The 25,629-nt window shown below is 43.6% G+C and overlaps 1 pseudogene; it reads left to right on the top strand.

The window, feature by feature from the left end:
- The first annotated feature begins 2,740 nt into the window (after positions 1-2,740).
- On the top strand, positions 2,741-2,858 carry LOC126253859 (5S ribosomal RNA; annotated as a pseudogene).
- Positions 2,859-25,629: the final 22,771 nt, after the last annotated feature.

Raw genomic sequence — 25,629 nt, 5'->3', positions numbered from 1 at the left:
AACACATCTGAAATGTAACGTCAACTGTTCAAAGTGCCGCCAATGCGAACAAGAGGTGACCGACACGTGTAACCAATGGCTCCCCATACCATCACGCCGGGTGATTCGCCAGTATGGCGATGACGAATACACGCTTCCAATGTGCGTTCACCGCGATGTCGCCAAACACGGATGCGACCATCATGATGTTGTGAACAGAACCTGGATGCATCGGAAAAAATGACGTTTTGCCATTCGTGCACCCATATTCGTCGTTGAGTACAATGCAGCGACAAGGGTAACCGCAGCCATGGTCTCCGAGCTGATAGTCCGTGCTGCTGAAACGTCGTCGAACTGTTGGTGCAGATGGTTGTTGTCTTGCAAACGTCCCCATCTGTTGACTCAGGGATCGAGACGTGGCGGATAAGATTTCTGTCATCTAGACTGCTAGTGATACGAGGTCGTTGTGATCCAGCACAGCGTTCCGTATTATCTTCCTGAAACTACCGGCTCTATATTCTGCTAACAGTCATTGGATCTCGACCAACGCAAGCAGCAACGTCGCTATATGATAAACCGCAATCGCGATAGGCTAAAATACGATCTTTATCAAAGTCGTAAACGTGATGGTACGCATTTCTCCTACTTACACCAGGCATCACAACAACGTTTCACCAGGCAACTGCAAAGTGACCATGGGTAACAGAAGAGATACCTCAACTGATAGATGAAAGAAGCACGTACAAAAGTTTTCAGCGAAATTCAGGAACACAGAAACACGAATCACTTAGGAATGAAATAAATAGGAAGTGCAGGGAATCAATTGTGAACTACCTGCATGAAAAGTGTGAAGAAATCGAAAAGGAAATGTTTGTCAGCATATAGGAAGTGAAAACACATGCAGGGATATTAAAGGTAAGGGTGGTAATATCCCACAGTGAATTGTAGACTAGAGCTTGCATAGGTAGAAAGCGTACATTGAAGGACTCTATGAGGAGAACACGTGTGACGACGTTATAGAAGAAGAAAATGATGTCGATAGAGGAGAGATCCAGGACTAGCATCAAAAACTGAAATAGCTTTTGAAGTATGAACAAGGTAGGGCAGCAGGGATAGATAACATTAATTAATGTTCATCTTCGAAAGTTCGAGTTTTAACTCCAATTTGCCGGCCAGAGTGGCCAGGCGATACTAGGTGCTACAGTCTGGAACCGCGCGACCGGTGCGGTCGCTGGTTCGAATCCTGCCTGAAGCATGGATGTGTTTGTTGTCCTTAGGTTAGTTATGTTTAAGTAGTTCTAAGTTGTAGGGGACTGATGACAGCAGCAGTTAAGTCCCATAGTGCTGACAGCCATTTGAACCATTTTTTTAACTCCAATTTGACTCGTTCTGAATGCGCAGAAGATTTTATAAAACGATGCTACCGCGAAAAACTCCGAGGTCAAACTCTTAATGAAACTGCAGTGTCCAATAACATCAATGTGTCCACCTGTCAAAAGACTGAAGAACTATCTTTCGCAGCGTGGATCGTTGCGAGACGTGCAGGAAGAGAGTATGTGAGGTTCTGGAAGGTACCAACAGGAATGTGTAGGGTAATTCTATCCTGGTGTTCTTCGAGCCACTCACGTACACTGTGAGCTGTGCGGCGCGTTGCACTGTCCTGCTGGCAGAGGACTTCGTGGCGAGGAAAAACGAACCGCATGTGGACATCGTTCCCCAGCATAGACTCTTAATTGAGGTGATCCATTACGCCCTCTATAATGATGAAATCACCCAGGGAATCCCAGGAAGACATTCCCCAGAGTGAAAAGCCCGATACTGATTGCAGGGTGTTCGCTTTCAGACGGTTCATAACGTACACCCCAACGGCCGTTTGTCCGATGGAGCATAGGATGTGACTCACCTGAAAAGACTATCTGTCACCTCACAATGCGATATTGCCGTGCCAGTTCCCATCTTCATAGCCGATGAAAAGCAGTCACCATGGGTGCATAAACCAGGCGCCGGCTGCGGGATCATCATTTGGTGAACGGTCGTTGAGGAGGCACTTTTTGGAGTCCCTCCGTTCATCTGGGTCACCAGTTGCTCAACACTTGCACGTCTCACACAGCCGTCGTTCATTCCTGTGATCCACGGTCCGTGGTGCACCATACTTGGTTCGGCGCCGGTTTTGGACAGCGCCACATTGCCATGCATGGCATACTTTAGCCATGGCAGTTTACAAATTTAGCTCTCTCGAAATGCTTCTCTTCGCGCTAAAGCCGTTGATGGTGTCCTTTCGGACATCAGATAAAAGGCTCCGTTTCCATATTAAGACAACGACTGCTCCGTTGTTCACGTGCTCCCAGTAGGCTTCATATAACCTCCACTGATGGTGCTGCTACCTGCCGTCAGTATTTGGTTATTCCACGTTGAAGTCGTACATAGGTGGTAATCGCATTCATGTGAGTGGGCCTCTGTAAGTTCTAATGCGTATGCGGCATTCCACTTCTCAGTATGAGCGCAGGTTCGCTCCCAAATGCCACATCAGCTAAATGAAGAACTGCTCAGAATAATGGCGCCGTGTGCAAAAGTATAGGGTACTGTTCCTCATTTGCAAACAGAAGTCAGTAATTTTTTATCGACATTAGCTGCCTGCTACAGTATGAAGCATTTATTGATTGAAAAAAATCGTAGCTACAAGAGCTATGCATGTCATGGCTGTTGGAAGTAGGGTAGTGAACATTCGATCATGGTTTGAATCGAAATGACCTATATCTGAGTCAACAGCCCTGCCGCAGTGGTAACACCGGTTTCCTTCAGAACGCCGAAGTTAAGCACTGTCGGGCTGGGCTAGCACTTGTAAGGGTGACCATCCGGTCTGCCGAGCGCTGTTGGCAGGCGGAGTGCACTCAGCCCATGTCACGCAAACCCGTGTAGCTACTTGGTTGAGAAATAGCGACTCCGGTCTCGTAAACCAACATACGGCCGGCAGAGCATGTGCTGACCACATGCTCCTCCGTATCCACACCTGCTGGCTGAGGATGGCACGGCGGCTAGTCGGTACCGCTGGGCCCTCTTGGCCTGTTGGGACTGAGTTTGGTTTAGAGTTTAGTCTTAGACCAATATCTGACAATGGTTTTAAGGGAAGTGTAAGGGAGGTTTAATTGCAATAAATGTAAGCTACACAGACACATCTCATTTTCTTGAAATGGGTGTCACTGGAAGCTAACTATAGAAAATCAGAAATATGTTTACTCTATTATGGCAAATGGTATCATATTCTGGGTTAATTCCACAAACCCAGAGAAAGATTTAACAGTGCAAAAGCGTCCATTAAATCTCGTTAATATAGCGAGCTATAAACAGTATATTATGTACAATTACAGAAAGAGAAAATCGCAAACATTTAAAGTTGACTGTCCCCGTTTTTGATTGCTGCCAACTTTAGCGATCTATCAGTACTGGCTCTTTGGAAACCTTGCGAAACCTTGTTGAGCTTTGTGAGTCAAAAATAAAAAAATGGTTCAAATGGCTCTGAGCACTATGCGACTTAACTTCTGAGGTCATCAGTCGCCTAGAACTTAGAACTAACTAAACCTAATTAACCTAAGGACATCACACACATCCGTGCCCGAGGCAGGATTCGAACCTGCGACCGTAGCAGTCACCCGGTTCCAGACTGTAGTGCCTAGAACCACACGGCCACCCCGGCCGGCCTTTGTGAGTCGGCTGAGAAATAATGTACGCATGTGTTTAAACATGTACGTCTCTGTAATCTACTTTCGCGAGTCCTTGTTACTTCCGTGTCTCATTTATACCGTACTTACTGATCGTTACGAGACGAGCGCATTCCTGGGTTGCCAATACTGACTGAAACAAGCAAACATTCCCACTCTCACGATCCGCCTGTAGGATTAGTCTGCCATTCTGTCTGTGCTCCGCGCATCCTTTTAGCGAAACCGTATTTTTACGTAGAAACATTAACAAAAAAAAAGGATTGTATGTCGACCATAGTACCGAACAATACTACGAAAAATTTTCGAGATCTGTCGGGCGCTGAATTGGAGATATCGATAGTACTTCGTGAGATTAATATTATAACAGTGATCACTGATTAAATCTATGGGAGAAGCAGGCAGTCAGCACTGGAGCAGGATGGACTAAAAAGTAATTACTCTACTTTGGGGACCTGGTGAAATACAGGAGAACTGATCACCCTTGTTTCAGTCTGACTTAGAATAAATGAAACTCTGACGCTGGAAAGACACATACAGAACGGTCTAAATCTTCTACGGGCAAATAATGCACTCTGTACTGACAGCGCAAATGACGATGGTCAGCGTATCTACCGGCGCGCTCGTGGCACTCGAGGGAGTTGTATGCGGCGTGGAGAGGGGGGTTGGTTGTGAGGAGTAAGGAGGAGGGGGAGGGGGTCAGTGATTATGCCGGCTAGGGTGCACAGCGCCAGCGTGGACCATTAAGCGGCACGGTTAATGGTGGCGCAGGGCTAAAAAACGCCTCGTTGCTAACGAGGGCGCTAGAAAACAATGAACACTGTACACTGGACACAGGGTGTCCTTATGTCCCTTTTCCCTGTTAGCAAGGCGTACGCTCGTAATACAACGAGGAAGAGGAAAACGTTTTAAGGCAAGTTATTATCACACCTCGTTTGATCTTGAGACAAAATTGTTAGGAGACTTCACTTTGAGAAAAAGTTAATTAATCCAGAGAAATGTACGAAGAAGGTAAGTCTCTGATTGCTTAACCAAGATAACAGAAAATCCACACTATTAGTTCCTAAAAAAGTTCTACTAGGATTCATTACTTCATTAGAAATGTAGCAGAGCACATTCAATCTTTTCGGTGTTCTTAAGCGTCGTTGTAAATTAAAATTTATTTTCCGAAGACTGTTGTTTACACAGCCAACGTAAGAACAGTGTATGATCGGTGAAAACCACTATGATGCCAGCACATTGTATCATTTATGGCACTTACAAGTGTTAGACACAAACGTCCTACATTCCGTAGGACGCAGATGACTTCATTAGAATGTACTGATTATTGTAAACATTGAAGGAACGCTACATTTGTCGTTTTGCGCATGGCACCTTAAGTCATTGTACTTCTTCGTGTAACCAATGTCCAGAATCTTACCTGTTTTACTTGCTACAATTAAATCATTTAATAGTGCATAAATTACTAATTAGAAATAAAAGAACTAAAAAATAGTCCATCTCCAGGATTTCTGTTTTTTTATGACTTTGCTTCGTCTTTCCTTTCTTTGTAAACCAAATTAATTGACTGTACTTCAGACGTCAGGTGTAATAGCTGTGTCGTATTGAGTCGACAGTCACCCAAATTGTGGCTTAAGCCGTTCTTTCATTATCAATAATTTGTCCCTTCTTCTCTTCAGTATTTCTCTAAAGTTCCTTTCATCGCCAATGGTGCGGAAAATCTCGTATCTTATAAGTCCATCTGATTTTGAACATTGTTCTGTTGTATCAGATCTCAAACGCTTCGTTTCTCTCCTGTTTGGGTTTTCCCACAGTCCAAGATTCACTACAAAAAAAAAAAAAAAAGGTTCAAATGGCTCTGAGCACTATGGAACTAAATTTCTTAGGTCATCAGTCCGCTAGAACGTAGAACTAAACCCGACTAACCTAAGGACATCACACACATCCATGCCCGAGGCAGGATGCGCACCTGTGACCGTAGAGGTCACCCGGTTCCAGACTGAAGCGCCTAGAACCGCTCGGCAATTCCACTCTTGAAGCTTTCTTTTTTCCAGCATTGCTTCTCCGATTGTTTGATTAAATAGTAGAGGCGAGAGAATATATCTCTGTCTCACACCCTCTTTAATCCGACCATTTCGTTCTTTGTCTTCCAATCTGATTTTTACATCCTGCTTCTTGTATGTGTTGTATATTGCCCAACTTTCTCTATAGCGTATATGTATTTTTCTCATTATCTCGAGAATGTCTTATATCACTTTCTCCTGCTCAACAAACCCTAAGAAAGTTTCTTGACCTTTTCTCAGTCTTGTTCCTGTTATCAAACATGCAAGTATTCATCCAGTTGTCCTCCCCGAAAGTGTGCTATCTGGCCCTGTTATCTTACCTTATCTTGCTAGACATCTTCCAGAATACTGAATTAAGAATTTATCTATTACAAAATGAAACAAGAAACACAATTAATTTGTTTCACTAAGGTAGGGTGACTCATAAATCATCTTGCAAGCAGTCAACTCTAAAGTAAAAGCTTGACACACCTGATAAAAGGGTTTGAGGTAAGATTCTAATAATCGCGTATAAAAATGAAACAGTGGTGAAAAGGTACCTTAATTGTCTTGATCTTAGTATAAAAGATAGATAGTACCAGAGATGGGAATGTGTGGTATCTGTGGCCGGAGTTGGAAACAAATTCGTTATTCGAATCTGAAAACAAGTCTTCAGAGTGTAGCTTGAAGTATTGGGAATTCTATAAAGACGAATTTACTGTCCTTACGGATCATCTCGCTATGGTGACCCAATGTCACCATTTCGAGGCTGCAGCAGCTGCAGAATCAGCCATTGGTGGCGTACCGACGACGCTCGCCTGCAGCTAAGTTCAAGTCAGGCCGAACTCTTTCAAGGGTCCAGCTCATCTGCTTGGGGATGGTCGGTGGCGGCGCCGCAGGGCAACGGATGAGGTGTCTGCAAGTGAAGACTCCCACAGATGTTGAAGAGCCGAATGGCACTTTGGTGTGGTTGGCTGTGCTACGGATATTCCTATCATAAACCAGTGAATGGCTTTCTTAAAATGTGCTGGTCTAAGATGCTGGTCCCCTTCGCTTAGCCTTTGTTCACGCACGACCAGCAACACGCTTCCTACCATTTAGTCTCTCTTAGTCTCTCTCTCTCTCTCTCTCTCTCTCTCTCTCTCTGTCTATCTATCTATCCATCCATCCCTCCTGTTGCCAATGACCTCATAAGTATAATCCTGTTTCTCTGTCTAACTTGCAAATTATTTATGAGACGTGGGACTTAGGGCAAGCAGCAAAGGTGAGAATGGGGCTTAAACATTTACAGTTGGTTGCATAGAAAACACATACACTTTATTGAAAAAACTCACAACAATCATTTTTATAAGTTTTTGCTACACTGGCGGCTGAAAGCCTTATTACAAGAATTTCAAGTTATTGTCGGCTGAAGGCCACAAGCAGTGTTACAAACAATCAACTGCTAAAGGCCTCATTAAGGAGGCTGAAAATTATTCGTGGGCTGAAAGCAACAAGCAATTTCAGAATACACATTGGCTGAAGGCCTGAATTACAAGTAAAATGGACAATTAAACTTTAAAAATACTAAAACAATTTCTAATAATCTTAATAACTTGTAACAAGCTATAGTGAGGGCTGAAGGCCTCACTAAAACAGAATTGAAAATTATTTGTCAGCTGAAGGCTACAAGCAATGGTACAAACAATTAACGGCTGAAGGCTTGGTTAAGAACTGATTCAAAATTATTGGGGGCTGAAGGCCACAAACAATTTTCAGGATACTCAATGGCTGAAGGCTGGAATTACAAATAAGGCAGGCAGTTGCATTTCAAAATACTAAAACCTTTTTTAATCTTAACGAACTGTAACAGGCTATAGTGACGGCTGCGGGCCTTATTTTGAGAAAATTGAAAATAATCTGTCGACTGAAGGCCACAAGCAGTGTTACAAACAATTAATGGCTGAAGGCCGGAATTACAGGTTGGGAAGACAATATCATGTTAAAACATTACATTAACTTTTAAACAATTATGATGACTTGTCCAAATACGGCGGATTGATTCACAGACAGTGCTCCTTGGATCGACCTGAGGAAGGTGACTACAACTGTGTAAGCGGTGAGACAGCCAGCCAAGAGTTGTAATCACGTAACAGGATGGCAACTCACACTTGGGGTAGCTTAAGCGCTGACCGACCGTCTAACCAATCCGTCCAACGTCCGATCACCCGTACACCGATGGAATATTTATAGGCAGAAACACACCCAAGGCCGAAGGAAACACTAGAACCAAGGTGGACCACCCAAAAACATATGCACAGTATAGTTCAAGAGGCTGTCGAATTACACGCCGTGTCGGACAGCGTCAACACGACGAGGAAAGGTACACTGTCGGGAAAGTACGCTAACCTCAATGGCGGGTAACTGGGACGTTAGCGGCCACAAGGCAGATAATACCACTGACAGCACTCCACTAATAAGAATAATACAAAACCCAAACTAGCATCGCCGGCCGCGGTGGTCTAGCGGTTCTAGGCTCTCAGTCCGGAACCGCGCGACTGCTACGGTCGCAGGTTCCAACCCTGCCTCGGGTATGGATGTTAGTGATGTCCTTAGGTTAGTTAGGTTTAAGTAGTTCTAAGTTCTAGGGGACAGATGACCACAGATGTTAAGTCCCATAGTGCTCAGAGCCAAACTAGCATCAAGGAGTAGAAAGCGGCTAATAGCTTCCGCCATCCGGATTGACTCCAATTGTTGAGGTTGGAGGAGGAGGAGGAGGAAGAGGAAGATATTGGTGTTTATCGTCCCGTAGACAACGAGGTCATTAGAGACGGAGCACAATCTCGGATTAGGGAAGGATGGGAAAGGAAGTCGGCCGTGCCCTTTGAAAGGAAGCATCCCGGCATTTGCCTGCAGTGATCTAGGGAAATCACGGAAAACATAAATCAGGATGGCCGGGCGCGGGATTGAACTGTATCATCCCGAATGCGAGTACAGTGTGCTTACCACAGCGTCACGTCGCTCGTAGTGTTGAGGTTGGTCTCACTGACTCTTGGAGCAGCAACACGCAAACTACAGCGATATTTCAAACAGTGAAGATTTCAGTACTTGACACTGTTAACTCAACTTCAAAGGTCTTGGGTTCGGTCTTCAGCTACAGCCCCTCGGTCCGACAGATCCTCCACGCCGCCAGCAGTCCGGGCAGGCCCTCGCGCTGCAGAGCTCCTCGCTGCTCCGTCCGAAGCCGAACTCCTCGCACACAAGACAACCCAGAAACAGCATGTTGTTGTTTGTTGTGGTCTTCAGTCCCGAAACTGGTTTGATGCAGCTCTCCATGCTACTCTATCCTGTGCAAGCTTCTTCATCTCCCAGTACGTACTGCAGCCTACATCCTTCTGAAACTGCTTAGTGCATTCATCTCTTGGTCTCCTTCTACAATTTTTACCCTCCACGCTGCCCTCCAATACTAAATTGGTCATCCCATGATGCCTCAGAACATGTCCTAACAACCGATCCCTTCTTCTAGTCAAGTTGTGCCACAAACTTCTCTTCTTCCCAATCCTATTCAATACTTACTCATTAGTTATGTGACCTACCCATCTAATCTTCAGCATTCTTCTGTAGCACCACATTTCGAAAGCTTCTATTCTCCTCTTGTCCAAACTATTTATCGTCCATGTTTCGCTTACATACGTGGCTACACTCCATACAAATACTTTCAGAAATTACTTCCTGACACTTAAATCTATACTCGATGTTAACAAATTTCTCTTCTTCAGAAACGCTTTCCTTGCCATTGCCAGTCTACATTTTATATCCTCTCTACGTCGACCATTATCAGTTATTTTGCTCCCCAAACTACTTTAAGTGTCTCATTTCCTAATCTAATTCCCTCAGCATCACCCGAATTAATTCGACTACATTCCATTATCCTAGTTTTGCTTTTGCTGATATTCATCTTATATCCTACTTTCCAGACACTGTCCATTCCGTTCAACTGCTCTTCCAAATCCTTTGCTATTTCTGATAGCATTGCAATGTCAAGTTTTAATTTCTTCTCCATGGATTTTACTTCCTACACCGAATTTTTCTTTTGTTTCCTTCACTGCTTGCCCGATATACAGATTGAATAACATCGGGGAGAGGCTACAATCCTGTCTCACTCCCTTCCCAACTGCTGCATCTCTTTCATTCCCCACGACTCTTATAACTGCCATCTGGTTTCTGTACTAATTATAAATAACCTTTCGCTCCCCGTATTTTACCCCTGCCACCTTCAGATTTTGAAAGAGAGTATTCCAGTCAACATTGTCAAAAGCTTTCTCTAAGTCTACAAATGCTAGAAACGTAGGTTTGCCTTCCCTTAATCTAGCTTCTAAGATAAGTCGTAGGGTCAGTATTGCCTCAAGTGTTCCAACATTCCTACGGAATCCAAACTGATCTTCTCCGAGGTCGGCTTCTACTAGTTTTCCATTCTTCTGTAAGGAACTCGCGTTAGTATTTTCCAGCTGTGGATTATTAAACTGATAGGTCGGTTGTTTTCACGTCTTTCAACACCTGCTTCCCTTTGGATTGGAATTATTATATTCTTCTTGAAGTCTGAGGGTATTTCGCCTGTCTCATACATCCTGCTCATCAGATGGTAGAGTTTTGTTAGGACTGGCTCTCCCAAGGCTGTCAGTAGTTCTAATGGAACTCTTCACGCAGTATCATATCATTCATTTCGTCTTGATCTACATTCTCTTCCATTTCCATGATATTGTCCTTGTGTAGACCCTCTATATACTCCTTCTACTAGCCCTCGTTTTTTTACCTACTTGATCCTCTGCTGCCTTGACTACTTCATGCCTTAAAGCCACCCATTCTTCTTCTACTGTATTTCTTTCCCCCATTCCTGTCAATTGTTCCCTTATGCTCTCCCTGAAACTATGTACAACCTCTGGTTTAGTCAGTTTATCCAGGTCCGATCTCCTTAAATTCCCACCTTTTTGCAGGTTCTTCAGTTTTAATCTACAGTTCATAACCAATAGGTTGTGGTCAGAATCCACATCTGCCCCTGGAAATGTCTTACAATTTAAAACTTGGTTCCTAAATCTCTGTCTTACCATTATATAATCTATGTGATACTTTTAGTATCTCCAGGGGTCTTCCAAGTATACAACATTCTATCATGATTCTTTAACCAAGTGTCAGCTATGATTAAGTTATGCTCCGCGCAAAATTCTACCAGACGGCTTCCTCTTTCATTTCTTACCCCCAATCCATATTCATCTTCTACGTTTCCTTCTCTTTCTTTTCCTACTGTTGAATTCCAGTCACCCATGGCTATTAAAGTTTCGTCTCCCTTCACTATCTGAATAATTTCTTTGATTTCATCATACATTTCTTCAATTTCTTCGTCATCTGCAGAGCTAGTTGGCATATAAACTTGTACAACTGTAGTAGGCGTGGGCTTCGTGTCTAGCTTGTCCACAATAATGCGTTCACTATGCTGTTTGTAGTTGCTTACCCGCACTCCTATTTTTTATTCGTTATTAAGCCTACTCCGGCATTACCCGTATTTTATTTTGTATTTATAATCCTGTATTCGCCTGACCAAAAGTTTTGTTCCTCCTGCCACAGAACTTCACTAATGCCCACTATATCTAACTTTAACCTATCCATTTCCCTTTTTAAATTTTCTAACCTACCTCTCCGATTAAGGGATCTGACATTCCACGCTCCAATCCATAGAACGCCAGTTTTCTTTCTCCTGATAACGACGTCCTTTTGAGTAGTCCCCGCCCGGAGATCCGAATGGGGGACTATTTTACCTCCGGAATATTTTACCCAAGAGGACACCATCATCATTTAACCATACAGTAAAGCTGCATGCCGTCGGGAAAAATTACGGCTGTAGTTTCCTCTTGCTTTCAGCCGATCGCAGTACCAGCACAGCAAGGCCGTTTTGGTTAGTGTTACAAGGCCAGATCAGTCAATCATCCAGACTTGCCCCTGCAACTACTGAAAAGGTTGCTGCCCCTCTTGGGGAACCACGCGTTTGTCTGTCCTCTCAACAGATACCCCTCCGTTGTGGTTGCAACTATGCCACGATTATCTGAATCGCTGAGGCACCCAAGCCTCTCGACGAACGACAAGGTCCATGGTTCACGGGGGACAGCATATAAGCATATAAATAACTGCACGTTAAAAACCACACAAGATACACTTGAATCGGCGAAGACAATTCTGCAATGTCTCATACAATACTAAAATCAGTCACTGTGAAACATCACGGGCGAATTGTAAGTCGGCACAAACACAGAGAAGCCAGAAGCGGTCGAAAAACCAAATGCACGTCGTCCGCTGCGACGTCTGCCCGAACGACCAACCAACCAACGATCGTCCCCACTCAAGTCAGGCATGTTAAAGGTCCCAGTATAAATCATTAACTGACAACAATGCCATGAGGGTACTTCGACTTGCAGGTGGACACACAGATACACACACACACACACACACACACACACACACACACACACACACACACATACATACGTACACACCTGAAAGTTGCGCAACTCAAATATCAAGGTCCATTTAACTAAAATTCGCAGAATCCAGTCCTTGACGTGGTTGTGCACTCTCGCGACCACACCCTTGCGTCAGACAGTGCATGTGTGTAGCCAGCGGTCGGGCGATTACTGGCAGTCCGTCCCTCACTGCTGCTCCGTCCCCACTCAAATGCCTGGACACACGACGACCCGTATATACTAGAGGCTGCTCTAAAGATGGTACCACAGTACGCGCTATAGATAAGCGCTGCTGATGCCGCTCATGGACAGACAAGGCGAGCAAACGTAAGGCGCCAGTGAACACACTAAGAAAACGAGACGCCACTATGGCTTCTACAGGGTGTCAAGCTTGAACGGCATGAACGAGGGCTTTCACGGCTCTGTTTACATTTGTCGATAGCAGCAGTTCTTATATAACGTGAACATTTCCTTTTTTTGTAGTCCATGAACAAAGGAGGTGGCTTACAAAACACTCGTTCGACCTATACTTGAGTATTGCTCATCAGTGTGGGACCCGTACCAGGTCGGGTTGACGGAGGAGATAGAGAAGATCCAAAGAAGTGCGGCGCGTTTCGTCACAGGGTTATTTGGTAACCGTGATAGCGTTACGGAGATGTTTAATAAACTCAAGTGGCAGACTCTGCAAGAGAGGCGCTCTGCATCGCGGTGTAGCTTGCTCGCCAGGTTTCGAGAGGGTGCGTTTCTTGATGAGGTATCGAATATATTGCTTCCCCCTACTTATACCTCCCGAGGAGATCACGAATGGAAAATTAGAGAGATTAGAGCGCGCACGGAGGCTTTCAGACAGTCGTTCTTCCCGAGAACCATACGCGACTGGAACAGGAAAGGGAGGTAATGACAGTGGCACGTAAAGTGCTCTCCGCCACACACCGTTGGGTGGCTTGCGGAGTATAAATGTAGATGTAGATGTAGATTCTTACAACGCAGTTCCAAACAATGTTCTCTATCTCCATTGTCTAGGTGTTGTCTCTGGCGTCGGGCGCGTCCCAAGGGAACATAATTTTCTATTTGTTATTCACAAAATTACGATTTATAGACCTAGTTAAAAACTGGATTTCACCTATATGCACATACAAGTCGTAAAAAAGTTGCTGCTGTGTGATGATGCAACGTCCTTTTGCAACAGCGCGGTGTAAGGAAGGGACCTATAACGGAAGTTGATTCTGCACGACTATTCTATTAGCAGACGAAAGGAAGTGGCTTTCGAATTGGAACCGCAAATGTTTGATGACAAGACGACAAGTCAACCGAATCCTCCCACCGTCGGAATACACGGCTGGTGTGTCATACATGGCAATTGTCTACAGTACTTGCGTCATATAGGAGGACCTAATTTTTACGCCTGGTGAGTGAGTGAGATATTCCTCCCTGCTAGATTTATATATTCGTATGAATGTGAATGTGATGACTACCAAGGAAGTGATGAAATCGTAATATTTTGTCACATACGTTGCAACTAATGAACGCAACAATTTCACACTCGCAGATTCTCTGTGCTCAGCCAAAACATATTTTTTTAACTTTTCCGAAGTTGGGTTCCCTTTTGGAACTTTCGAAACTTGAAAAATAGTTAAAAAGAGGGTGCGATTTGGAGGTTCCTTTGTGAATAATCACCCAGGTCTGGTACCATATCTGCCTACGGAGTCTCGCTCTCCTCTTGAAGGCTCCCATTGTGTTTCCAAATAGATTCATACTAACATAAACCGTACAAATACGAATAAAAAGTAAAATAAATACACGATTAATTAATTACCGACAATCACTTTTACTTGAGACGGCGGGAAGCGTGGGAGGAGAGTAGTGCGTTGGGTTATTTTTGCGACAGTGTGTCAGCTGGACTGAAAAGTATGTTTCTCGTTTTATTTTATTTTATGTTTAGTTTTTCTCAAAGTTCATCTCGATTCCAATTACGAGCCATGTCAGTCCTTGCAGTGAGCCGGGTGCCGGAGTGTGACGCACACCCAGCTAGACTATCGCGGCTTCGGTGGAAACGACGGCGTACGCCCCTACACTGTAGAGTGTACGAAGAACGGAAAGTACTCACTATGCCACAGTGTGATCTGAGTAACTAACTTAGTTTCAGTTAAAGCAACAATACCACTGGCTGACAAAACTTAAAATGACATCAAACAGTTTGTAAGCTTTCTATAAAAAATTATCTGTATGTGAGAAAACTGAATATATTGATTTAAAAACTTTCTCTTTATCTACTGCGTGCTTTAGATATCGGGTTCAGTTCCTAGTAAAACTGGTTGTTGGTCGAACCTGTGCTGCGCATGTGAATAGTGTAGTGAAATTAAACTTCAAATTTCATGAAACGCAGAGTTTGAAATAAAAAATTAATCCAATTAAACGCCAAAATAAACTAACTGTTCGCTCAATGAAAACTGTGTAACTCAAACTCAGTACTGACGTACATTATGAACGTTGTATGATATGAAGTGTAAAGTTTGTGAGCCGTGTGCGGCTCGCGTTGATGCCGTTCATAGCATGGCATCTTGTATTTGCGGTAGTGGCGTCTCGTTTTCTTAGTGTGTTCACTGGCGCCAATACGTTTGCCCACCTTGTCTGTCAGTGAGTGGCAGCAACAGCGCTTGTCGATAGCGCGTACTGTGTTACCATCTTAGGAGCGGCCTCTGGTATTTCCGGGTCATGGTGTGTCGAGCTAGTTGAGTTGAGACGGAGAAGCAGTGAGGTCCGTACAGTCTGTGTTCGCCCGGCCGCTGGCGACACGCGACCACTGTCCAACGGAAGGATGTGATCGCGAGAGTGCACTACCACGTCAAGGACCGGATTCAGCGAGTTTTAGTTGAATTGGACGTCATATTCGAGTGTGTGTGTGTGTGTGTGTGTGTGTGTGTGTGTGTGTGTGTGTCTCCGCCCGTCGAAGTGACCTCATGACATTATCAGTCGACGATTTATACTGGCATCTTTCCCATGCCTGACTTGCGTGGGGACCACCGCTGGTTGGTCGTTCTGTCCGTCGTCGTAGCGGACGACGTGCATTTAGTCTTCCGACGGCTTCTGGCTTCTCTGTGTTTGTGCCGACTTATAATTCGTCCGTGTTGTTTCACAGTGGTCGGTTTTAGTATTGTGAGTTGTAGGTGAAATTGATTTCCCGGATCAGTGATTGGTTTTAGTATTGTGAGTTGTAGGTGAAATTGTTTTCCCGGATCTGTGTGTATCTTATGGTTTTGAATGAGCAGTTATTTTAATAGTGTCTGTGTACTGGATTTAGTGAGGGAGTTACGAACGGACATCAGTTTGGGGCGCAGCAGAGAGCAGGTCCTAGAAGCTCGAGGACAAGCTGGGGCCGCTGGCGGCATACTGCCACTGCCGGATGGAAGAGGGGTAGCTGTGAGAGCGACGACTTCGTTGCACACCGAACCCTGGACGTTTAAGTTGAGTGAAGCGTTTGTGTTAATGCAACCTCGACTATTCTCAGATCTCGCCTTTGGTTGGCGGATTGCTGCTCCCAGGGCTGCTGAGCCCGGTGGCAACGGGTAAAGTGTTTCAAGGTAGTGAAATATTGAAGCCGTCATTCTCTATTTGTTATTCATCATTGAATTCAGTATTATTCTTACTAGTGAAGTGCAACCAGCGGTATTTTGTGCCTTGCGACCGCTAACGCCCCAGTTACCTGCCCTGTAGGTTAGCATACTTTTCCGGCAGTGGACCTTTTCCCGTCGTGTTGAAGCTGTCCGACACGTCGTGTAATTCGACAGCCTCTTGGATTGTACTGTTCATGTTTTATTTCATTTTTTTTGGGGGGGGGGGTTCTACCTTGGTTATAATGTTTCTTTTGGCCTTGTGTGTGATTCGACGTTAGGCCGATTGGTTAGTCGGTCAGTCGGCGCTTAAGCTGCCTCTAGTTTGAGTTGCCATCATGTTACGTGAGTACAACTCTTGGCTGCCTGTCTCACCATACCTTATGTTTGAGTTACCTTACCAGGCCAAACCTTGGAACACTTGCTGAGAACCGCTTGTACTGATTCCTTAGATTGTGATGTTTGTTTTAAGGACATTTGTAATTTTCTAATTATTGTTGGTGTGGTCTTTAGCCGAGCAATAATTTCCCTTCCTTCATAATAAGGCCTTCAGCAATGTTACAATAAGTTTTTTTTTAAAGCAAACTTGTCTTAAAGGGAAGGTATTTGTTGAGATGTGTGCTCAATATGTTCAAATGTGTGTGAAATCTTGTGGGACATAACTGCTAAGGTCACCAGTCCCTAAGCTTACACACTACTTAACCTAAATTATCCTAAGGACAAATACACACATCCATGCCCAAGGGAGGACTCGAACCTCCGCCGGGACCAACCGCCCAGTCCATGACTGCAGCGCCTTAGTGATGTGTGCTATTTGAAATTGTTTTCCTGACTTCTAATTCAGGCCTTCAGCCGTTTGTTATTAGAACTTGTATGTGGCCTGCAGCCTAGTAATAATTTCACTTCTTTATAATAAGGCCTTCAGCCGTGTTACAGTTTGTTTCAAATCGAAGTACATATCTTAATATGTGCTATTTTGAATTGTTCTTCTAATTCAGGCCTTCATCCGCTTGTTGTTTGAGGTTATTGTTGGTTGCCTTCGCCCCCAAAATTGTGCAATTTCTTTCCTGTGATAAGGCCTTCAGCCGTCATACTTTCAATTGTGTTTTCTTAGAGACTGTTTTAAAATTTTAATTTCTTTAAATAAAGCTTACGTATTTGTTGTGCAACCAAGAGTAACTTATTACGGCCCCGTCCACAATCGTAACCTTATCCTGCCCCATCCTAAGAAACCTGCTCTAAGTTTGACTTGGAATAGCCATAAAAATAAATAATTGCTCCACTGCGAACAAAATAACAGTTTGAAATTACCAACAACTGTTCACTGAAAATTATTCTTCTCGTTAGCATGGCACCTGACAATCCTAACCACACACTGTTTGCTCAGAAACGTAAGGTGAGATCTGCCCTGAGATCAACGTGACTTACCTGTATCTCGGCAGACGGTTTTTGTGTCCAGAGTACTGACGTTCTCGAAGGCAAATACATGTCAGCAGTTGCAGCAGCCTAAGATGCATAGTCTACTACAATGTATTTGCTTGCAGAAGCAGTCTGTTGCTGCATGTGGCGTAAAGTTCAATCTGCACACGACAGAATATTTAAAACTTTAATATGAATCATGGAGGTAGGTTTTACTTTAAAGAAAAACGTTTTTGAGAAATCAGAATCTGATTATAAACAAAAGGACTGCACAACATAAGAAGACTAACAACTACAAAACTACTTTATTACGAAGACACTGCAAAAGCTTCAACCAACTGAGATATTTGTGGCAAAATAAAAAACCAAGAAGTCAAATTAACACTAATAATTACAGTTATTAGTTATCTGAGGGAGAAAGATTTCCATCAATTTCATTAATGTTCAACCTTCCTTACCTTTATAATTCCTCCAAAATCCTCGCCATAAATATAAAGATCGGAAAAGTCTTATTAACGAATTTCCACCTCCATAACAATTCCAGGTAGTTTCTCCCAAATTCACAAACAAGAATTCTCATTTTCTTAAGACTCAGCTGATCGCAACTATGCCTCAAATTAGAATGCCCCAGCGCTACAAAACTGACTGAAAAGCAATTCGACCACAGATAAAACTAAAAAGGGTCGAGTGTCTAGTTCACTACTCAGGCAGTGCGCTTACTCATCTTCTTCAAAGTACAGTATAGGTTAATTATGTTCAATATCAGAATACATATGAGAACCTTACAAGCTGAGCAGTGTCCTACATCTTAATCAGAAGTGCTTTGAATAAAATTACTACCCTCAATAAATATTAAACGTGAAAGCAACATATAGTATAGAGTCATTAAGAAACAAGGATTCATAGTAAAGCAATTACATAGTCATTTCCATGTGTCCAGTTAGTAGTAAAAGTTACTGGGCGCTAGAGACAGATTAGGGGCCGCTCTAAGCTACCCTCAGAGCCATTTGAGCTATACAGTTCAACATTTGTTAACTTTAATGAGCCTGACATCACTTATAAATATACCGGTAGACCCTAATAAACTGTGGTTCAGCTAACCGTGATTAATCGTAGTTTGAACTAGGTTTTCAGTTTAAAGCGGGGAACTAAACCCCTTATAAATAGACAAGCATTACCTCGACGAACTGTAAAACGCGGTATACAGCGGTAGCCTAAATTTTAACCAGCACCTTAGGTAGACTAATGGAATTAGAACAGTTATCGATGTATGACGTTGCAGATAAAAGATTAAGACCACCACTGAGGAAAATAAATCACGTCGACAACGAACGCATGTCCGATGTTCCTTACGTGACACATACGCATATTATTCGCTCACCGCTAATAGCTCACACACTCCTTTTTTTTTTTTTTGTTTGTTTACGCAGGGGCTACTCATGTAATACGTCGGGCTTGACAGAATTCCAATAACGATTATTTTGTGAATTAACATACCTACTTAAGCTGAGCCACTATTCTCCCAAAAAGAAAGTTAGGTTAGGGTCAATTTCTCTGTCATACATCCTATTCAAAATCCATTCACAAAGCCGCAACCTTTTTGGAGGTTCACCCGGTTTTAGTTCTTGGACTGCAGTTGCTTTACAGGACTCTACCGTTAGTAACCTAGTCGCCATTTGAACAGAGCCATAGCCAATTTTCATTTGTAAGAGAGACATTGAACTGATTTTCTTGGAGACCTTTCCAGAGATTGTCCAGTGCTATCCAGAATTTATTCTGTGAGTACGTACGTGGATACCTACATTTTCTGTCAAGATGACTTACCGTTTCACGAAAGTTATTTTCCAATCGGTGAAACGTACTACAAGTAGAAGATTGAATATCAGAAAATCCGTCTCTAAACAATCCCCTAACTGCATTTTCTGATTCTGTACACGAGAATGAATCTTACATTGATCAACTTCGGAGACTGGAATACTTGCATTTCCGCAATTCAAGTGAAACACTTTTATTCAGTGTATTTTATTGAGTCCCTAACGGAGACCTGAGCAAGGTTTGTACACAAACAAATGCCTAACAGTGGAGGGGAAACATACTCCCGGACAGTGCTGCCTTTCCCGGCAGACAAATCGCGACCGTGCGGTTGCGTTAAGGATACACTGATTTTCCTATTGCTTCTCATTTTTCCTGCAGCCATTTTGCCTTCGTTGCCTTCTACTTCCTTTTTCTCACACTTCAATGAATTTATCGAAGAAACTTTCAATAGCCAATTTCTTATTCCAGGATGCACATGTTTACTGAACTTCGAACGAGTCTCCATATATTTCCAGACTTCGGTATCGCTCTTCCTCCCAAAATGATTCTTCGTAATTAGTTAATTGTGATCTCAGTTAGTGTATGCTCCTGGGTACGCCCTACAATCCAGTAACTGGTTTCTGCATTTCCGTCTGACCACGATGTAATGTAACTGGAATCTTCCTGTGTACCCGGCTCTCTTCAAAGTATACCTCCTCCGCTTTTGATTCTGGAACAGGGTATTCGCTATTACCATCTGAAATTTGTTGCACAACTCAATTAAACTTCCTTATTTCTCATCCCCACTGCCATGCGCATGCTCTACCGCAATCCTTTCTTCTATTCCTTACCCTACAACGTCGTTCCAACTTCGACAATGATTAGATTTTCGTCTCCCTTTATACACTGAAATAGCCGTTCACTATGTTCATATACTTTCTCCATCCCTTTATCTTCTGCTTGCTACGTCAGCATGTATACCTGAAATATCGTTTCCGGCGTTGGCTACGTACAGTCTTATGAGAACAACACTATCACTCAACTGCTCAATGCAGGTCAGTCTCTGCCCTTCGTTCCTATTCATAAAGAATACAAATCCTGTTCTACCATTTTCTCCTGCTATTGATGTTACACCACATTTGCCTGAATACAAATTTTTATCATCTTTCCATTTCACTTCAGTGATCTCACAGTATCTAGAATAGGCACTTACATTTCCTTTTCAAGTTGCCTTTCCTTCCTACGAAGTTTTAACTTGTAATATTTCATGCTTCGACTCGTAGTGTGTTATCCTTCGTTGGTTTTTCCATATTTTGCTCGTGGTCACCTCCCCCTTGGTATTCCCCTTCCGGAGATCCCAATGGCGGACTTCCCCGTTATCTTTTGGCATGTAGAGCTCCTGCGCATACACATCAGTGTCTTTAAGGTAGTGGTTTTTATTGCTTCCTACATCCTCACGCCGTTGATCATCGCTGATTCTTCCGCCTTTTAAGGACAGTTTTCCACCCCAAGGGTAAGAGAGAACTCTAAACCTGTCTGCTCTCCTCCCGTCTTTGGCAAGTCCGTCGGCAGAACGAGGTGACTTACTATGTCGAAAGTCCTCGTCTGCCATTGCTGGTTATTTTTATTCAAAATTTAAGCAATGGCTGTCTTCGTAGTCGTGACCTGCATCGTCTTGATTACTAGTCAAAGACGCTACCCATAGGCCTCAGGCTCTATTCGATATCATTTCACAATTGATTAATTACTGTGAAGCACACTACTTCACTGTTTATATTCTCTCGGGTGTCCACTCAGATGAAGCCCTTCTCATAAAACGACGTTTCGACAGCGTATATTGTCGACCGCTTCAGATGATACCTGCACAATTTCCGCCTTCACTCCACCGCACCTTCTTTAGGTACCTATCGCTTCTCACCCCTCGCCTAACTACCCAGTCGCAGGACGCGTCATGTGCAAGGGAAGACGCGATTGCCGCATGCTGGGGGCGAATCCCGTCCATCAGTGCTTCTGCCGTCCCCATCGGACGCGAAGTCACTCTCACTGACGTTCTGACCTCAGTCGCTGAGCGTTATGTCCCACACTTTCCTGTGGGTGAATCCACTTTCAATGAATTCGTCGGTCTAGACTCCTTTACAACAGCAATCATACTAGGAGATCTGTCGTACTGCTTCCTTTTGTTCATAGTCCACTGAGTGCCCTGGGACCTTACAATGTAATGGAACCACAGATTTTGTTGGTTGCTAAAGTTCGGTGTGTCTGCTGTCCTCCTTGCACGTTTTTTCGACTGCCCGGACGTGCGTAGCCCTTTTGCAACCAATACGGTAGACAGCTGGTCTAAGAAGCCCCAAGTCATCTTTCACCGTCCCTAACAGCACACGCGTTTTCGGATGTGGACGGCACACGCATTTAATATCACGACCAGCAAAGGTTCTGTCGATTTGCTTCAATACTTTGCCGGCATACAGTAGATACGTAATTTTCTTACACTCCTCGTCGTGTTCTGTTTTCTGGGTCTGTATCTTCTGCCTGATAGTAAGTTGGATTTGGTTCCCACCGTAATGGTTCTTCTTGAATACGTCCTTAAGAAATTGAGCTTTCTTGATAGGCTTTCTTTGTCCGATTTTTAATGGATCTTCGGTACCAGTGCATGTTGCACAAGCTTTATCTGTGAAGAATGGAGGCAGCTGGAGGCGTGCAGATATACAGGGTTATTACAAATGATTGAAGCGATTTCACAGCTCTACTATCATTATTTGAGATATTTTCACAATGCTTTGCACACACATACAAAAACTCAAAAAAAATTTTTAGGCATTCACAAATGTTCGATATGTGCCCCTTTAGTGATTCGGCAGACATCAAGCCGATAATCAAGTTCCTCCCACACTCGGCGCAGCGTGTCCCCATCAATGAGTTCGAAAACATCGTTGATGCGAGCTCGCAGTTCTGGCACGTTTCTTGGTAGAGGAGGTTTAAACACTGAATCTTTCACATAACCCCAGGGAAAGAAATCGCATGGGGTTAAGTCGGGAGAGCGTGGAGGCCATGACATGCATTGCTGATCATGATCTCCACCACGACCGATCCATCGGTTTTCCAATCTCCTGTTTAAGAAATGCCGAACATCATGATTGAAGTGCGGTGGAGCACCATCCTGTTGAAAGATGAAGTCGGCGCTGTCGGTCTCCAGTTGTGGCATGAGCCAATTTTCCAGCGTGTCCAGATACACGTGTCCTGTAACGTTTTTTTTCGAAGAAGAAAAAGGGGCCCTAAACTTTAAACCGTGAGATTGCACAAAACACGTAAACTTTTGGTGAATTGTGAATTTGCTGCACGAATGCGTGAGGATTCTCTACCGCCCAGATTCGGACATTGTGTCTGTTCACTTCACCATTAAGAAAAAAATGTTGCTTCATCACTGAAAACAAGTTTCGCACTGAACGCATCCTCTTCCATGAGCTGTTGCAACCGCGCCGAAAATTCAAAGCGTTTGACTTTGTCGTCGGGTGTCAGGGCTTGTAGCAATTGTAAACGGTAAGGCTTCTGCTTTAGCCTTTTCCGTAATATTTTCCAAACCGTCGGCTGTGGTACGTTTAGCTCCCTGCTTGCTTTATTCGTCGACTTCCGAGGGCTATGCGTGAAACATGCCCGCACACGTTCAATCGTTTCTTCGCTCACTGCAGGCCGACCCGTTGATTTCCCCTTACAGAGGCATCCAGAAGCTTTAAACTGCGCATACCATCGCCGAATGGAGTTAGCAGTTGGTGCATCTTTGTTGAACTTCGTCCTGAAGTGTCGTTGCACTGTTATGACTGACTGATGTGAGTGCATTTCGAGCACGACATACGCTTTCTCGGCTCCTGTCGCCATTTTGTCTCACTGCGCTCTCTAGCACTCTGGCGGCAGAAACCTGAAGTGCGGCTTCAGCCGAACAAAACTTTATGAGTTTTTCTACGTATCTGAAGTGTGTCGTGACCATATTTCAATGAATGGAGCTACAGTGAATTTATGAAATCGCTTCAATCATTTGTAATAGCCCTGTAAGTCAAGGCTGGCAACCCTGTACAATCGGAATCCTATAGTGCCGTCCGCTCTGCGCTTGACTAGGACGTCCGAAATTGTGAGTTAGCCATACTCATCCACTTCCGTACCGATTCCGGTGCTGGGGTGCAGAGAGTTCAGAAATTACAGAAACTCCTCGCTTCCATGTGGCCACACCATAAATGTCTCCAGCATACGTATCAAAGTGGTGTGACAGACACGTGGCGAGTGGAGTTAACTTTAAATACAGGTGGAGAGAGGCTACACTTGTCCTACGCTTATCATTTACGAAAACTGTCACAATGACTAACACGTAACTCGTGGACGACTCCCTCTTCTTTTTAAAAAAATATAGAGTATATCACTGACGAGCCCAAACACTGTGGCCACTGTCTACCACGCGACTGAACGTCACCTTGTGGTGTTACGGACACGTTACGCGTTAAGAAATATTTACAAGTTGAATAGACGATGTGGGCTGCAAGTAGGTAAGTCCAACTCGCACAAGTGGCCTTAACAATGATGCCGCAGCGCCTGGGAAAGAGCACCTCGGAAAAGGCGAAGGTGGTCAGCTGATTGAATGCTACTGTCGTGATCATCTGCGGACAATGGTTTAAGGAAGGTGAAACCATGAATAGGTGGCGATCTCCGACAGGTCTGGCTAGGGCCGGCACAAGGGTTTCAGAGCACACGGTTCAGTGGAGATTGTTAGACATGGGACACTGCAATGCATGACTCGTAGGTTGACCAGACGACATAGTCATTTACGATAATCATGGGTTAGGGATCATTGAGATAGAACCATGTAACAATGGAAACATGTCGCCTGAGCATGTTACACCAGGTAGATGGCCTTGTGACACGGACACAGAAATTTGAGGGTGGTATTACACCATGGGAGACCTTCACCTACGTTTGAAAACGGACAGTGGTAGAAGTCGTAGGCACCACGACAGCTGTAGAATGTATGAACATTTGTGCGACCACCTGCATTCCGTCGCTCTTGAACTCTTCCCCAAATACGATGGCATCTTGAAGCATGATTACTGTGCGTGTCATATGGCCAGAACCGTGTTTTCAGGTGCATAGTAGTGAACTCCTGTTGATGTGTTGATCACGAAATTCGCTTAGCCTCAACCACTCAAAACACTTACGAGACGCTGTTCGCAACCCACAAACCAACGGGACATAATTGACAGGCATCATGAGAACTTTGAGTGGGCAGCTAGAGTCATAAAGTACGAATCCTACCAAGGGCTAGAAGAATCTATGCCGCATATAATAGCTTCGTATTGCGTTCCAAACGGTGGACCATCAGTCTGTTGAGCAAGTGGTCGTAATGTTTTAACTCATCAGTGCATCTCGGGATAAATTGCTTTACCCCTTTTATTTGCTGATGAACACTTCACAAACTAACCGAACTTAATCAGATTCTGCTGATGAATACTCTTCTTAAAATTAATTGAACAGTTAATTCAACGAAATGTACATGCACCTGAGTTTTGCTAGTAAACTAATTGCGGTAGGATTCCATGGCACGATTACCTCTACTCAGTAACCTACGACTACGATTAAAATATGAAAAATAAGATTAAAGAAATGCTCTATAGAAATGTCAGCCTTTTCATCTCCTACATCTATTCCGTAACCCTAGAAAAGAACATACACATAAAAAATCTATATATTGATCATAAGATCTTTTTCACCAATACAGACTCTTCTAAAAGGAACATGATTGAAGTCAATACGAACTGCATAAGTGAGTCTGGATTGCTTCCCCAAATTACTACTGTGCAGTCACGTAGATAATCGACCTTTACATATTTGCGGGCTGCCTGCTTTGAAGCTGCAATGACGCGCTAATTACCATCCACCAATAGAAGCTGATAACTAGATTAACGGCTTCTGTGACGCCACTAGATTTGTTTGAAATTACGTAGATTTGTATCTGAATTTGCAAAATCGTTTCTAGAATTAACTTCTGGAAAAAATATGTATACAGGACGACAAACAAATAAGCATACGCATTTCTACCCATGAAAGTCCGATAGTAAACCGTAAATTAGAAACACTCACGAATATACGGCATAACACATGGGTACCTTTTTATAGTTCCAGTTCAAAGGAAATTTGACATAATCACAAGTATAAGTTTTAATTAGAATGCTTTCAGTATCGTATTGATATATATATATATATATATATATATATATATATATATATATATATATATATATATATATGTGTGTGTGTGTGTGTGTGTGTGTGTGTGTGTGTGTGTGTGTGTGTGTGTGTGTGTGTTTTTGCTTTTGAGAAAGCAATTTCAAGAGAGTAACTCCACCGAAATGCTGAGCGGGGTAGTTAGATAGTTACTTGCTCCATGGATCATTTTGAACGATAGATCGTAATGACGTGGAACGAGTCATATTACATTCTCGTCGCAAATTAATTTGTACATATGGTTCACTCCAACTGCACACGCCCCACACCATTACAAAGCTTCCAGCAGCTTGAACGGCCCATTGCTGACATG

The sequence above is a fragment of the Schistocerca nitens genome, chromosome 4 (genome assembly GCF_023898315.1).
Source record: "Schistocerca nitens isolate TAMUIC-IGC-003100 chromosome 4, iqSchNite1.1, whole genome shotgun sequence".
Classification (NCBI taxonomy): Eukaryota; Metazoa; Arthropoda; class Insecta; order Orthoptera; family Acrididae; genus Schistocerca; species Schistocerca nitens.
The sequence above is the reverse complement of the archived record's forward strand: the minus strand, read 5'-3'. Positions and strand labels throughout refer to the sequence as shown.